This window comes from Meleagris gallopavo, chromosome 1, assembly GCF_000146605.3.
Source record: "Meleagris gallopavo isolate NT-WF06-2002-E0010 breed Aviagen turkey brand Nicholas breeding stock chromosome 1, Turkey_5.1, whole genome shotgun sequence".
Lineage (NCBI taxonomy): Eukaryota > Metazoa > Chordata > Aves > Galliformes > Phasianidae > Meleagris > Meleagris gallopavo.
In genome coordinates this window covers 180,991,437-181,005,764 of record NC_015011.2, presented here as the reverse complement: position 1 = coordinate 181,005,764, position 14,328 = coordinate 180,991,437, and the positions used below count along the sequence as shown (strand labels likewise).

At 47.3% G+C, this 14,328-nt stretch overlaps 1 long non-coding RNA gene across 1 annotated transcript; it reads left to right on the top strand.

Moving 5' to 3' along the window:
- Window positions 1–480: 480 nt before the first annotated feature.
- LOC116216207 lies at window positions 481–14,241 on the top strand. The gene is made up of 4 exons (XR_004158656.1): window positions 481–605; window positions 6,606–6,741; window positions 7,911–7,961; window positions 11,256–14,241. It is a non-coding gene; the product is annotated as an uncharacterized LOC116216207 (long non-coding RNA).
- The last annotated feature ends 87 nt before the right edge of the window (window positions 14,242–14,328 follow it).

Below are 14,328 nucleotides of genomic sequence, written 5' to 3'. Positions count from 1 at the left end.
TCATTCATGCACGAATCGTCTTGCTTCCCTTCCCCCTGGCCAGAGTCTGTACTGTAACCTGTGCAATTCACTGAGCATTGGGCTCAAGAGGTGCCGCTGCTTCACCCTGGCACTGCCAGCATAGGGAAAGTAAGAATGGAAGCAGACAGCCCAGCTTCTCCCTTAGATTCATGCTTGGCACAAAGGCACTGGTGAAGTCTCCACCACACTGCCGTCACCTGTTGGAAGTGATCTTAGTGGGTCACTGCTGACCTTCGAGGAATTCCAGTGGCCAGCCCTTGTTTTTCCCCTCCATTTCACTTCCGTGGCTTTACTTTCCCAAAGACAATTATATGACTCAGGAAGACAAACGCATACTTCACATACCTGCGGGAACCGTAACGCCGGTAGGTGGGTTAGAGTATTTTGAAGCTCTTTGAACACACAAGAGCAGCTGAATTCCCGTGACTTACCTACAAAACCCAAAGCAAGTCCAGGCAATGGCTGCATAGTTTTTGTGGAGCCGAAGGAGGGATAAATATCTCCCTGAGAAAGAAAGCTTTGCTCTTGCAGCACAGAGACGCAGAGACTTTCTGTTGCTGGAGAAATCACAGACATTTTGTGAGGTAAGATCTGCCATTTTTATTTAACTGCTTTTTGAGAGATGGAGTACAAAATGAGGCTGGAGCTGGAAGGTTTCCTACTTGGAATGCAAAAAAAACCGTAAAGGAGGTCCAGTGCTTCCCAAAAGATACGTGAACAGCATGGATAAATTATAATCTCTTAACTAGATAAGTGATTATTATGGGTAAAATAACCTGGCAGATAATCACCTGTGAAGATAACTGGCAAAAATGAGGTGTGGTGTCTTTGGTAGTCTTCGTTTAGCACAGGGAGATCAGAATGCAATCTTTGTTTTAAGTGCTTTAACATCTGAATTGCTATGTTACAGTTTAATTTGCTGTATTTGGAAGAAAACAGAGAAGTAAGAGGAATTTTATTCACTGCAGAAGCTTGGAGGACCTTACAGATCTTAAACCACCCAAACCTCAGGCAAGGGCATTTAGTACCACAACCAGCCCTGGGCATCCCAGTGTGTGCCTCGGGGCTGTTCCTGGGGGCTCCTGGGTTAAGGGCATGGCTGACATTAAGAATATTCTTAAAGCTGTTCAGGCTATTGTTCTAGTTCCTGAGTACCTATGTAGATATGTGTCCCCAGCTAGGATTGGGCTACACTGGTGAACTCATGTAGTTATTAATTTGTTTTTCATCCTTACGACATGCCTAAAGGAATGTAGAGGAGCTTCTAGCTCCTGCCCCCACCAGTGTGGGAAACTCAAGACCATCTGCCTGAAAAATAACTTCTCTGATACCAGACTGGGTAAGAGACAAGGTGACAGCTCTTACGGCAAAGGCTTCCTTTGGAGAAGATGATCTGTTTCACAGCTCCTGGATGGGATGTTTTTGTTGAGGCGAGGGGAGCGACACAACTTGCAGAGGATCCTGTCCTGACACATCTGCTCTATGTCAACCCTCAATCTTTATGAAAAAGGCTTCTGTCCTAGGCACTGGGGAGCCTACAAGTGCTTCTTGGCTCCGGGCTTCTCCTGTAGCTGTTGGAAGATCAGATTAATGATGTATTAGCTCAAGATAACTACCATGAGATCATGTAATTAACTTGTGATTATGCTCTGCCAGTTGGCTGAAACACGCTTCTTTAAAAAAAACTCTAAGTCCAGCCACAGATAGAGCTTTTTGAATGATGGCATTAACAAACAGCTCATTAGTCACCTTTTGAGCTAATTAAAGGAGTCTTCAGGGGAGAGGTAGTGAAGCAGAACAGCAAGATGGCCAATGTCCATCCCAAGTGCCTCAAATTGCCAGGCTAGGGTTGATATTCTCTCTTGCTGAAAAACAGACTAGAAATGCTCAGCCTCTGCTATGGGGCTTGCAACATGAACAGAAACAGAGATTTCTCTCATAAAATCATCGAATGGCTTGGCTTGGAAGATCAACGAAAGGTCATCTAGTTCCAGACCCCCTCATGTCCTCTCCTGTTCTAAAATGGTGCCTGATACTCAACCCTGCTCTCCTCAGAGCTAATCTTCCCTGCAGATCCCACCTCAGCTGTTGTGCAGCTCTTCCCCAAACCCTGTTTTTTGCACAAACTGGAGCACAAGAGGTTCCCTCTGTCTGCCAAAAGCACTTCTGTGCTGTGCAGATGATGAAGCACTGGCACAGGCTGCCCAGAGGCTGTGGGGTCTCCTTAAAGATTTCCAAAGCCTGCCTAGACATGGCCCTGGGCACCCTGCTCTGGGTGTCCCTGTTTGAACAGAGCTTGGACCAGATGGACCCAGATGTCTCTTCCAATCTTTCTGTGATTCTATCATCCTCCAAAATGATCTCATAAGGCAGTACCAGCTTGGCTTGGTGCTGTACCTCGGTCAAGGTGTCCCACACTGCATCACTGCCCTAGGTGGAACCCTGCTCTGAATGTTTCTCACGTGAGGTCTTCTGAAACTAAAACAAAAGATTCTTAATATAAATAAACATATCACTAAACTACAAGTCCTTGTATGCAGCTCTCTGGGGGCTCAGACCTACAACGTATGTACGGTGATCACCAACCCTAACCATGCACTGAGGTGGCACAAGCTTCTCATGGAACTGTGCCCTCCTTCATTCCTTGTGCAAGAAAGAAGGACCAGAAATGTTCAGCTTGACCATGCAAGCCACCCGCAGACTGTGGCTTCTGTAAAATGCCACTGTTCTGTCTTTCCCATCGAGTGGATAGCTACAGAGCTATAGAGCTTTTTCAGCAGCTCTGGGGCTGAACTGTAAGCAAGGAGATACAGAAACTCGGAGAAATGGGAGATCCTTCATGCAACATCTCATGTGGGGTCAGCAGTTACCCATTTTGGTGAGCCATGAAGATGGAGCAGCTTTTGAGGGCAGTGCTTGGGTGAGAGCTGCCAGCTTCTTCTTGTCCCCCAGATCAAGCCCTGTGTACTAGAGCATAGAGAGTTTGATTCTACAATCTCTCGTCTATCTGGGTTAGTCTCAAGTCATTAACTTTTATTTTCCTCCTGCTCTGGTAATGTGCATTCTGCAGTTCATGGTACTAAAGAAGTAATTCCCAATGCAGCTGCTGGGTGCCCATAGATGCTGTGCGGCAGATTGTTTTAAACTGGAAATATTCCCAATGAGGAGCCTGAATGAGGCTTGCCCCCTCCCAGCTTCCTACAGATCAGAGGGGCTGTAAAGTATTGCTGAAATGGTCATTCAGCACGACACTATTTTATTCTGCAGTTGCGAAGAGCTTTATAGGTCAATCAAAAAAGCAACTGTGGTTCATGATCTGTGTGGGTGTCAGCTGAAGTATAATGAAGGCTGTGAAGTGAATGGGGTCTTAACTTACCCCTCCTTCCACTATTTTTTTTTATATTGTATCAAGATATCATGTATCTCGGCAGGAATGTCATGTCTTTGCTTGTCTTGTGGTTTTGGCGGGCTGGTGGCAAGCTGTGGGTGCGTAAAACAAGCTCCCCTGCTCTAAATGGAGTCTGAGCACAGGATCCGTGTGAAAGCACTCTGGAAATACGACATTTGTTTTTTTATCTTCTTAAAAGATGGAGGCAATAGGTGCTGGCTATTGACTGTAACAAGCTTGAGCTCTTTGAGGAGCCAGAGCATCATTCACAGCCCTGCCAAGCACTAGGCTGAGTGGTGATGCCTCTTACATTTACATTTTAAGAAGGCCTCTGCACATATGCTCCTTGTGGCTGGTGGGCTCTGGTCCCATGTAACCAGCAATTGGGCTAGAGGGAATGGCCTCAAGTTGCACCAGGGGAAATTCAGGATGGACATTAGGAAATATTTCTCTGAGAGAGTGGTGAGGCACTGGCACAGGCTGCAAGGGAGGTAGTGGAGTCACCATCCCTGGAGGTGTTCAAGAAACGCTTAGACATTGTACTGAGGGACACGGTTTAGAGGGAAATACTGGTGGTAGGTGGATGGCTGGACCGGGTGATCTTAGAGGTCTTTCCAACCTTGGTGATTCTGTGATTTTATGATTCTGTGGTCCATGCCTCCTCCCATGCCGAAGTATTTTTCTTTCTCCTGTACAGTATGGACTTTCTGCATCAGTTAAGTTAGAAATTATACATTTGCAAATAATTTTCTGTTTGATGGGAGGTCAGGGCTTGTGCCTGCATGGTTTCATGTCTATATGACTGAGCAGAGAGGGACAGCAGGCAAAGGGCTGAGGCTGTAAGGTGGCTTCTATCTTCTGTTAGAGCAATGAGTGAATATGGAAAAGACATTTAATCTCCTCATTGTGTTGGTAAATTTCCCTTCCGCTCTTTCCCTCTCATACTTTTACTGAACTTGCAGACCAACCTCTCCCTTGGCAGGTGGAAGGAATACATTGCCAACAGTACGCCTTTATGGGATGCCTTCCAGTAGTGGAGCTGTGCAAATAATAGGTTTTCCATTTCAGTGGCTGAACTGAAAAATAGAAAATATTTTTTGTTTTGGGTCACCCCCTAAAGGAGAATGTTTCCTTTCTTCTCCTGGATTTTCTTATTTCTTTTCATAGGCATTGCATGAGGCATTCTGGTTGGGATTATTTAGTGTTTTTCCTATCTAAAAAAAAAAAAAAGAAAAGAAAAAAAGAAAAGAAAAAGTAAACTGGGTCACTCTCAGGTGGAAAACGTCATTTGAAAGAACAACAAAATATGTTTCATTTTTAAAATGTCAAAATGGAGCCTTGCTGATTCTCTCAGGATGCTTTCTCTTCTCTTTCAGCTAAAACTAATTGTGTATTCAACTCGTTGAGAGTTTCTGCACCTTGTAATTGTGCTTCAGGTGAAATTGCAACATCAAAAAACCCAGTCACACCGCATGCAGCAGAGACCTGTTCTAGGTGCTGTTCAGCAAACACATACGCACAAGGATTTAATTCTGCTTAATGAAGGTGCTAGTTAAGCAAGAGGCCTGGAAAAGTGACCTCTCACACGTCTGTCCAACCAGGGCAGCACCAGCACGGCCATGATTCACCCCAATGGAACCCACCTGCCTCACTGGGGCATCGAGTCTACCTGGGGCTACAGCCTTAACAAAAAGCCCTGTGATGTGGCTGGGAGTTACCCATGCACAGGAGATTTGGGGGGAAATCTTGGCCATGAGGAGAGAGCCCATCCATCTCTTTATCAGCTGTATTAAGCCATGTCCTGGGCTGTATCAATGCGTGACCAGCAGGGCAAGGGAGGTGGTTGTCCTCCCTCTGCTCTGCACTCGTGAGGCCCTATCTGTGTCCAAGTCTGGGGTTGTCACTACAGAAAGGATGTGGAGCTGTAAGAGTGAGTCCAGAAGAAAGTCGCAAAGGTGATAAGAAAGTGGGAGCATCTCTTTTATGAAGAATGGCTGAGGGAGCTGGGCTTGTTTATCCTGGAGAGGTCTCACTGAGGGTGATAAAGCACCTGAACAGGATGTCCAAAGAAGCTGTTGATGCCCCATCAACCCCTGTTTGGGGTCTGGGTTTACCTTGGACAACATTAAGGAAAGTCTCTGTGGTCATCTCTTCTTCACCTTCCTGAAGATGGAAAAAAAGCTCAATAGTGACTTATTTTTGCATCCCAACACAATTCACAGAATCACAGAATCATTGGGTTTGGAAGGGACCTCTGGAGATCATTGAGTCCAACTCTCTGCTAAAAAAAGTTCTCTATAGTAGGTTGCACAGGTAGGCATTCAGACAGGTCTTGAATATGTCCAGTGAAGGACATTCCAGAGCCTCTCTGGGCAGCCTGTTCCAGTGCTCTGTCACTCACAGTAAAGAAGTTTTTCCCTATGTTTGTATGGAACTTCCTGTGTTCTAGTTTCTGCCCATTTCTCTTTTGTTCTATTGTTGTCCACCAAAAAGAGTCCGCCCTCATCAACTTGACTCTTGCACTTAAGATATTTACAAATAGTAATGAAATCCCTTCTGTTGTGTGATTCCTCAATAAATCAGTGGTTGTTGCTTCTGGAAGGGCTCCACTGGGTTACCATGTTGGGTTCCTGCTTTAGCAAGGAGATAGGAGTTGATGATTCCCTATGGTCTCTTCCAACCCCTGCAATTTTGTGTGGTTCTGTATGATTCCCTTCCAGATCTGTATAACCTCGCTTTAGGGAAAGGTGGATGAATGAAATGGCCCCCGTGTACCTTCCCCATCAGGGGTGCACAGGTTCAAGAGGCCAGGGAGGGAAAATAAGAGCCACTATAGCCCCGTGCTATGACTCCTTGCCATGACTGATGCCCTCACAGTACACCATCCTCCTGAAAAATAAATTTCTATTTCTATAAATGTTGCAAGGGATTAGGAATTTCTCAGTATTAGCAGGAATTGGAGAAGGTCAAGGGATCAGTAGCCTTTTGACGCAGTCAACGTGCTTGTCATTGTGATAGGTTATGGCTTGACAGAAGCAGATACTCCTTGCTCCAACACTCCCTCTTGAGTTGTGAGATTTTTTTGTTTTCCTTTCTTCCTGAAATATTGACAAGACATTTTCCTCTGCTGAGAAAAGCAGGAAGTGGTATGAAATAGGATAGACATTTAGTGCATTTTTTTTTGGTTATTCCCCAGAGAGAGTTGCAGGAGGCATCGCAAGCAGAGCTTTGATGCTGCTGATCAGAGATGGACCTTGGTGAAAACTGGGAGCTGGATGAAGCCAACTGGTTGTCTCATGGCGGGATCCATCCCTTTGTCGGTGTGAAAGGAGGTAGGACATCACTGTGGATCTTAATCTGTCCAGTGGTGATGCTTGGAGCCTTCATATGTTCTGCTGCCCTTCCCTGTGCTTGAGGTGGTCCTAGGGACTACATGAGGCTACTACCAGCTTGAGAATGCTCAGTGTAAAGGTGGGAAAGGTCTGATCCAAATTGCAGAGGCTGGCAGATTGATGCAGGGGTTCAATCCGCTGCTTGTCTTTATTCTTTGAAATGATCTGCTAAAAATTAAAAAAAAAAAGAAAATTAGAATTTACACTTTGGGGAGCTGATACGCCACTTGTGCTAGGTGTCACCACCCCCTAACTGTGCACGACTGTGGGCAGGGAGGAGCCAGGAGGAGAGCTGGTAAAATATCCCCTTCTCTCTTCAATCACCAAGATTTGTGTGGGACTGCTCAGGACAGACTGTCAGTGACACACCAGCTTAGCAGTGACAGCAGGAACAAGGGCTGCTGGCCAACCTAAGCTTTCACACCACGACACCAGAAGCTCTCTAAAAATTTCCCCAAATGTTCTTGGGGCAATGGGAAATAGCCAACAGACTGACCTTCTGCATCAGTTCTTTTCTGCCTTATTTCCAGACAGCAGCTGATATTTGCTTTCCAATCCTCATTCAAACGTTGGGCAGAAGCCATGTGTGTTTCTCCACGTCCCATTGCCAGAGGCTTGGGGTCCCCTGGGCCAGCCCCAGCATCACCTCCTTTTGCATCACAGCTGAGTTAGACAAAGAAATGCATCCATTATGAGCGCAGCAGCCCTGGGTGCAATCTCCCAGCTAAGCACTCCTCTGTAAATGTTATTATTTTGGAAAATTGCACTGAGTTTCTGGAATTTAGCAGCATTTGGGTATTGAATGCAATTCTGGAAAATAAAGAAATCCCCACCATCTCCAGAAGAGCCATCTCCCAGCCCTGCCTGTACTAGGTGTGCAACCCAAGCAGCTCACAGCCCCTGCCTGCAGTGCCACAGGGCCGTAGGGTGATGGAGGGGATCCTGGGGGTCTGAGCCAGCTGCTTAGGGCTGGATCCTGTTGGGTCTCAGCAACTTGCAATGACAGGGCAAAGGCACTCACAGGGTGAGCCTAAAGCAAGTTTCTTCTCCTGGCACCTGCACCTACCTCCTGAGCTGACTTTTCCAAGCATTTCTTCTTCTCCCCTCAGACAATGAGCTTTCCGAAGGTGCACCAGCCCTGTTTGCTCAGGATCAGCTGGGTAAGTCCACATGCAATATTTTTTCATCTCTCTTTTTTCTTCTGTGCTCAGTAGCGCAATTAGGAGATGACTCAGTTGAAACTCAGGGCAGATGCCAAATGCTTTCCACTGCTGAAATGCATCATTACCAGCTCATTTTTCCATGTTGCTTTTGAACGCCATCCATCAGAGGGAAGGACTGCTCAGTGTTAGAGGTGCTCAGCATCTTTCTGTATGAAATGTGTGCAGAATTTCTTCCCGGTAGAGGAGTTGCCATTTGCCCAGTGCAGTGCTTGGGGGCACTTCCGAGATCTGGGCTGAAAACCCAAGCTCTGGCTGGCAATTTGTAACTCTCTGACACCTTGCAACAGAGTGAAGGTTTTTTTTTAACCCTGAGAGCCAGAAGTAGAGGTGTGGAAAGCAAGCCTAACATCAGTAGGTATCTCTGAATGAATTAGAGGTGAGGCAAGGAGATGAGCTGTGAGGTGGACAGGGGGACATCAAGGCACCAGTTTCTCCTGAGACCATGCAGGAAAGTTATGGATGTAGCACACGGAAATTCTCAGGTGAGGACAGCTGGGAAGATGCTGGGATCAGATCTGTGACAGCTGTGGGACTGCCCAGCATGGTGCCCATCACTACTGGCAGAGCACCAGCACTCCTCCCCTGGGAAGGATTCCCTTCTCTTCAGTTCACAGGAGATGGTTTCCCCTCTGCTCTTGAAATCCATCTTGGCTCCAGTAAGGAAGCTCAGTGTGCATGTGCTGGGCTGCTCACTGCATGAGGCACATGAGATAGGAAGGTAAAAGTCCAGGAGTCCAGAATGGTGATTGTTGTCATGTGCATTGACGGAAATCACTGCTGCTAAGAGCCAGAATCTTGAAAAATACCAGAATGCCCATGAACTGCATGATGCCTTGCTGGCTCTAGAAGGGGTGACTGGGTCAGCAGCAGTCCTCACTGGCAGCTTTATACATACAATTGCATTTTAAAGAAGTTCTTGTGAGCCTTCTCCACTTGGTGTCAGGATAGAGACTACTTTAATGCACTTGGCCACATGAGTGTCTAACAGGGGATGGGAATAAAGCCAGCAGTCTCCCCTTGGCTGCCTCATTCACTGCTCAGCTGATTTAAAACAAATGAAGTTACTTTAAAACACATCTTCTGTGACACAGCTTCCACCGCTCTTTTTCTTCTTGATCTTCTGCAGCTCATCATCTCTCCTTGGCTAGTACTTTCTTTCAGGGACATGTGCCCATTTCTTCCAGGTTTTGGCAAACGCAGTGACAAAGACAACAACATTTGGTTGGTTTTAGTTGAGTAGCACATGTTCTAGATGTGCAAAACAAGGTTTATTTCTGGCTTCTTGGTGACACTTAGGCAAGGAGCAGGACTCTGGATGAGGTAGGGATGAGGGATGGAACATGGGACAACCTGGGTCCTGGCATCTTCCTTGTGCTAATGGGGGAATAGTCTGAGCCAGCCAGTGTGGGTAGTTGGCTGTGCTGGTGACATCTCCCATGGCCTCCACACAGCCCCACCCCCAAAAGCTCCTTGGACACCACTTCCATCTGCACAGACATCCCTCAGCCTGGAAAAGATTAGTGAAACCAGTGCTCGCATCACCTTACATTTCCACTCTGCCTTCCAAATGCAGCACAAGACTCCATCTGAGGTAGACAAAGCATGTGAGATAGCAAAATGAGTAATGGAAAACTGAACCTCTCCTTGTCTCCTTCTTAGTGGGTGGACTTGCAGCTGGATCTGCTCCTGACCTTAGTCATGCACAGCTGCATGGTGCCAGTGCCAGGCGAGAGGTGGTGAGAACCAACACATGTCAGAGGGGTGAAGACCATCTTGGCTGCAGCTCAGATGTACCCTGTGCTGTGCTGAAGGGATTCTGTAAGCCTGAGAACACCATCTTGGTGCTCTTCTCTGGTCAAATAGGCCATCTAGGCTATGAGAATCATAGAATCGTTTGAGTTGGGTGGGACTTTTAAAGATCATTTAGTCCAACCCCGTGCAGTGAACAGGGACACCCACAGCTGGATCAGGTGCTCAGAGCCCCGTCCAGCCTGACCTTGGGTGTCTCAGGGATGAGGCATCCACCTCCTTTCCCGGCAACCTGTTCTGGTGCTTTACTAATAGTAACACCCTAAGACAAAACCGTAGTATCGTAACACAGCTTCATTACTCTGAAAACTGCTGAGGATCCTTGCTGCCTGAAGGCAAGTCTCACAGACAAATCCACCACCTTGCTTGGTGAACCAGCCCGTGTTCAGGAGTCCCAGTGGCTTTCACACAGAATCAGCTCCAGAGTCGCACTGCTCCATGGGCTGGAAAGGTTTTCTTGGTATCTAATTAAATCTGTAATTTCAGCCAGTTACGCATTGTGCTGCCAAAAGCAGGCGTAAAAGGTTTGTTCACTTTCTCTTCATGTTTCACTGTGTCTTTTGTACTTGAAAGTTCTGACTTTAACACAGCTGTCTGCTGGATTAAATAACCCCAATCCCTTGTCTCACAGGATGTCTTTTCCAGCCTTGCAGTGCTTTTCCCTCCTCTTTCATGTTTCTCCATGCTCTTCATCTATCCCAAATTAGATAAGCCCTCCAGCTGCCATTAGAGGGCAGAGGGCTGCAGTACCATCCCCTCTCTGCAAGGTCTGCCCTTCTCTCAGGAGCACAATCCTGGCTCGTGCATAGGATCTGAGGTGACACAGAGCTGCTGCTTCAGTTGGCACCTTTGTATGCATTCTTAACCGCAGATCACCAACTCCCATTTTTTTTCTTCCTTGGCAAGCCTGCCTCAAGCTCCAGCGCTGTGTCCAGCATGCTGGCAGTTCATCCCAGCCTGGTGTCCACTGCAAACATAAAAAGCTCTGCTTGGGCTCTGAGTCATTCCTGGAAATGCTGAGCAGCACCAGATTTAGGAGAGGTTTTTGTGCAACCATGTGGCATTAGTAACTCAGCTCTGAGAAGGGTTTTGAGCAGCCATGCAGCTACGTACTCACTTTCTTCTCCCTCTCTCTCCCACTTGCTTGTAATACCACATGACACAATATAAAAAGCCTTACATGTATGCCAACGTATAGGACATCTGCAGTTCACCCTTCATCTACAAGATTTATCACCTCATCACAGAAGATTGATTTAGTCTGACCAGCTCTGTTCTTGCTGAATCTGCGCTGGCTGTTACCCATATCCTCTTTTTCTGCACATTTGCAAAGGCTTTGATTGTTTCAGTGTTTCCAAGAATGGAATTAACAATGGCTGGAAAATCCCTTCCTAATGTTTTTTTTTTTTTTGCCTCTTAAAGGCTGGAGCTCTGCTTACTGTGCCCAACTTTTGGAAACCCCTTCAAGTGTTGCTGCTGTTTGACCAGGGCATGGCTCACCCATACCTCGAGCAGTGAGTGTATTTCTGGGCTTCCTGGAGAAAACTCACGGAGGGCATGTAGTGATCAGATAAGGGGTAACAGCTTTATACTGATAGAGTGGAGATTTAGACAAGGTATAAGGAAGAAATTATTGCCCATGAGGGCAGTGTGGCCCTGGCACAGCTGTCCACAGAGCTGTTCTGCCCTATCCCTGGAGGTGCCCAAGGCCAGGTTGGATGGCCCTGGGCAGCCTGAGCTGGTAGGTGGTATAGAGAGATTTGGAACATGATGGCCTTTGAAGGTCCCTTCCAACTCAATCCATTCTATGATTCTTCAGTCCTAAACAAACAAGGGAGCCAGTGGTGACCAAGGGACAGCGCAGCTTCCATGAAAGGAGACACTGGGTAAACTACAACTTAGAATCATGGAATCATTATGGTTGGAAAAGACCACTAAGTTCACTTAGTCCAACCCCAACCCATCCCCACCATGCCCACTAACCACAGCTCTCAGGCCACATCTCCGCAATTCTTGAACACCTCCAGGGATGATGACTGCACCACCTCCCTGGGCAGCCTGTGCCTTCATGGAGTGGGGAAGAAACACTTGAAGGAGGATATGGTAGAAGTACTGGAGTTATGAATGGAAATAAATAAGGAAAGGCTTGAAACAACCCAAAGGAAGCATGCCTTCAAACATCATACAATTACATTGTGCAACCCATTGCCACAGGATGTCCAGGATGCCAAAAGTATGAATGGGCTCAAACATTGATTAGAAAACAACATGGAAAAAATTGTCTATGAAGGGCCTCAGATCCAGTGATGCAGCTCAGGAAGTTCCTGCAGTGCAGGAACTGCTGGAAAATGGGCTCATGTACTAGAGAAAACATCATTTGTGTTTGTACTTTTCCTTATATGTTCTTTGCAGTTGTCTGCTTAGTGGCCGTGTCAGAGAGAGGACACCGAGGGCTCTTAAATTTTGGGATAATGCAAAGTGGTATTTGTGTCTACAGCAATTAATGGGAAAAAGCCACAAGCAGCCCTCGCATCCTCTTCTTTCCATTCCTCTTCTCTCTGCTCTCCCACTGCTTGGCTGCTGGATTTCAGCAGATATGAGTCAGCCTGCGACTGCTGTGTTCCTTTTGTTCTTCAAATGATGAAACCAGAACATTTCACACTCTGCGTGGTCCAACAGAGGAGCACTTCATTGTCTCCTTGGCAGACCCTGAGGAGGAACTTCTGGCCTTGGAGAAAGTGAGGTCAGGGAGGGAGAAACTCTCCCCATAGAGGAACATGTGCAGATGGCTCCTCTGCCTTTCCCCCTTGCTTTCTCCTTTCCCTCCTTCCTTCCCTTCTTCCATTCCCTCATCCCCTACCACTTTTCCACCTCCTTCCTTCCCCATCAGAGATGGTTCTGCAGCCATTCTGGATGAGCTTGCTGAATGGCAGAAAAAAAGTCGGATTGAAAAAGCAGGGCAACCCCAGGCTGCAGGAAACGCTGCGTCGGTGATACGGTGTGCTAGGGGAATGGACACACAGGGAATGAATCCCATTGGACAAATAGAAAAGGAAGGGAAAAAAAAAAAAGCCCCGGTCCCTGCGCTGTTTGTTCCCACTGCTCAGTAGTCATCCAGCTGTTTCTTTTTCTTTGCTGCACTGACCTTATCTCGCACTGGAGCGAATCCAGGAGCCAGTGCTCTGCTGAGCAGCCGGTGACCGAGCAGGTCAGGTTTTGGGGGAAATGAAAGCTCTTTGGCAGAGCTGGAAAAGCAGATGTGCAGAGAGATTCCTTCAAACACAGCACTGCCTATGAAGCTCCTATCAGAGGGGACAGCAGATCGAGGGAAACTGCTTGCAGGCATTTGGGGTTGCCACAGGGCCAGGCGCCCTGGGACAATTATTTGCTGGCTTGTTGCGTTAGGAATCTGAGTGATTACACGCATGGGTGGGTGCAAATGTAACGAGCATCCATACTCGGGTGTGCCTGCAGTTCAGGACAGCCGGTCCTGGTGGCAGCAGCAGTGCCCAGATGCTGAAGGATCCTTCCTTCCCCATGCCTCCGAACATGCTGGGGAAGCTCTGTACCAAGAGTGGAGCTGAAGCACGGGGAAGGTAGAGCGGTGTTGGCCAGGTGCTGCTGGGTGGGCACAATGCAGGTGGCCAAAACCTTCCTGGTGGCATTCAGATGTACCCAACTGCAGAGGGATCACAAAAGTCTCTCTCCAGCCTGCTGCCCTCTATGGCTGTGCATTTTATAGATCGAAGTGGAATGAAACAGGAAAAAAAGGCTGTGAAAATCACTTGGAAAGCCGTTCCAGAAAATGAGGGATGTGGGGAAAAAGTGCGAAGACACCTTTAACTAGGAAGAAAAAAAAAAACAGGCTGTTTTCATTGGGAATGTGACAGTGTGGCTCATGATGTCCTTGCCATGTAACTGAGAGACAAGGCAGCAGTTAATCCTGTTTCTTGATACATTCATTCACCTCTGCTTACAGCCAGGCAGACCAGCCGATCCTGGAGCCTTTTCCAATTTTAATGGTTCACCTGTGTGTGCAAATAAAAAAACCTCAGTTCCTCTCCAGGGTGGATAGGAGAGGATGCTGTGCAACCTGAAATACTGAAGGCATGTTGTTTTGGTGAACCAAGGTATCTGACCATCTATTGTCAAAGTTTCCCTAGATTTTGCAGAGAATTTAAGCATTTAAAAGCTTTAATTTGGGACTAGCTGTAGGTGTCCTCATTCGCTGGTGGAGAGTTGCACTAGACGGCCTTTTAGGGTCCCTTACAGCCAAAACGATTCCATGACTGTAGAAGTGCAAGAGGGAGGCGACGCTGCTTCTATCCCCTGCGTGCTCTCTAGGATGGAATTCAGGTCCCGCGAGCACCAGGCCCCGCCTTACGTATAAACCCCGCCCCCACGCCCATACCACGCCCACAACCTCTAGCCCACGCCCACTCTTCCTCAATTAGCTCCGCCCCTCCTCATGGCCCCGCCCCTCCGCTGGTGCCGC